The 2,500-nt window shown below is 57.3% G+C and overlaps 1 non-coding gene across 1 annotated transcript in view; it reads right to left on the reverse strand.

The window, feature by feature from the left end:
• The window catches only part of LOC124744157, a 1,909-nt gene extending 1,509 nt beyond the window's left edge, over nt 1-400 (reverse strand). Inside the window, exon 1 of the ribosomal RNA XR_007010648.1 lies at nt 1-400. This exon is cut by the window's left edge and continues 1,509 nt beyond it. This is a non-coding gene — a ribosomal RNA (small subunit ribosomal RNA).
• Between the last annotated feature and the right edge of the window lie 2,100 nt (nt 401-2,500).

A 2,500-nucleotide genomic window follows, 5' to 3' on the forward strand; every position in this document is an offset into this window, starting at 1 on the left:
CGGAATCGAACCCTGATTCCCCGTTACCCGTTACAACCATGGTAGGCGCAGAACCTACCATCGACAGTTGATAAGGCAGACATTTGAAAGATGCGTCGCCGGTACGAGGACCGTGCGATCAGCCCAAAGTTATTCAGAGTCACCAAGGCAAACGGACCGGACGAGCCGACCGATTGGTTTTGATCTAATAAAAGCGTCCCTTCCATCTCTGGTCGGGACTCTGTTTGCATGTATTAGCTCTAGAATTACCACAGTTATCCAAGTAACGTGGGTACGATCTAAGGAACCATAACTGATTTAATGAGCCATTCGCGGTTTCACCTTAATGCGGCTTGTACTGAGACATGCATGGCTTAATCTTTGAGACAAGCATATGACTACTGGCAGGATCAACCAGGGAGCTGCGTCAACTAGAGCTGAGCAGCCGGCCGCCCGGGAGTGTGTCCCGGGGGCCCGCGCGAACACGCAAGCGTCCGCTCAATCATTCTGCAAACAGGAGGAGGCTGAGCTCCCCTGCACAATACACCTCGAAACCCTCTCAGGTCCCGGCGGCGCGCAGCGCCGTCCCAAGCACTTGGTCGGGTTCGAGAGAGGCGCAATCGCCCGGAGTTAGGCGAGTAGACGCTTTCGGTGCGACCACCCGTGCTCCCAACTGAGCTTGCCGCTGCCGACAGAGGCCCGGGAGCGTGCTGTCGTGGCATTGCCGGCGGGAGACAACACGCGCCACCTACGGTGACCGGCAGCTCCAACGCCAGCGCCACAGAAGGACAAAAGCCCCACTTGGGTGCCGAAGCGAACTCTCCCAGCACAGCGCACGCGCCAACACATCCGCACAGCTGCGATACAAACCACCAGCGAGAACCGCTGGGGCGACCGAGCAGCAGACGGCGTCGCGGCGCCGAGCGCCGGGCGGCGGCGCATCCTCAACGCACACAGTCCTCAATCGGACCAGCACACTGAAGATGTCCACCGCGCTTCGCACCGGGCCCGCGAGGACCTACTTTGGCCGCACGGCGCCGCGCGCAGGGTGCGCCGGCGCGCAGCTGCGACGCCTGCCGCGTCCGTCGGCCGGCGCGCCTGCCACTGGCCGCCCCCACCAGCCGGCTGTAGCGCGTGCGCCCACGCACCGCGCGGCCAGCACGCCGGGAGGCGCCCCCTCACCGGCCGGGGACGGTCCCACCCAGCCACCGCCGCGTATCGCTTCACACCCAGATGCCGTTCAGTTTCGTCGGCATGGTGGGTATCGCTGGAACAACCGGTTAGTACCTCAACCTATCGTCGCCATCACCGATTCACCCCTAGCGAGAACAACCGCACCACAACAGGTTACCATTTGTTCATTTGCGTAACTTCACCAGAAAACGCAGGCGTCCATCGCCATTTGCAACTTCAACGATTATTGCATGCCTGTGTCAGGTGTCACGCCACACTACGTCTGCCCACATACACGCAACAAAATGTGCACGCCTAGACAATACGTGGAAGGTGGCCCCCGTACGTATGCGATGTCCATTGCTCGAACGACTGTCAACCGGCCTCTGTAGCATGTCGCAGATATGGAACGCGGTGCACCATGCCATCACGGTGTGTGAGGAGAGACGACTAGGTCCGAATACATCAACAGACAGCTCATGCTGATCGCCATCCACGGCGTCCGTTCCTCCCACACGTCTCTATGGCGTACCACACTGCAATCCAGCTCTCATAGGGAGACGACACGTAGCTGCGTGCACAATATTTGCACTGTATGGTCCGCCGTTTTTGGGCGCAGTCGTTGTGCGGTCACACATGTGCCACGATGTATCATTCAGTACATAAGGACGAATGTGCAGTACAGATTGTGGTTCACGCGTACGACATCAGCGGACAGTTGACACAGGCCGCACCACAACGTAGCCTGAGTACGTCGCATGCGAAGGGCATTGAACATGCAAACTTCTCACCAACCAGCTTGCGAAGGCAGGGGGCAAGGTGGGGACGTGGGGAGGGGCGGCATGTACGTCCTGCTGCCATCCACATTACAGTGTACAGCAGGAGCATGTGGAAAGTGAGCAAGACTTGCAAGGTGTTTAACATGAAGCGATACACAGGGGTGCGGGCAGTGCGAGTAGCGAACTATATTGCGAGGGTTGCGGGTGGGCAACACTACAGTAATTGAACGAGTCGTATAACAATTACAGAGCAGGTTTAGGCGACAACGTGGGTTACGTTAAGGCGACAACATGGGTTAGGTTAAGGCACAACATGGGTTAGGTTAAGGCACAACATGGGTTAGGTTAAGGCACAACATGGGTTAGGTTAAGGCACAACATGGGTTAGGTTAAGGCACAACATGGGTTAGGTTAAGGCACAACATGGGTTAGGTTAAGGCACAACATGGGTTAGGTTAAGGCACAACATGGGTTAGGTTGAGGCACAACATGGGTTAGGTTAAGGCACAACATGGGTTAGGTTGAGGCACAACATGGGTTAGGTTGAGGCACAACATGGGTTAGGTTGA

This window comes from Schistocerca piceifrons, unplaced genomic scaffold, assembly GCF_021461385.2.
Source record: "Schistocerca piceifrons isolate TAMUIC-IGC-003096 unplaced genomic scaffold, iqSchPice1.1 HiC_scaffold_278, whole genome shotgun sequence".
Lineage (NCBI taxonomy): Eukaryota > Metazoa > Arthropoda > Insecta > Orthoptera > Acrididae > Schistocerca > Schistocerca piceifrons.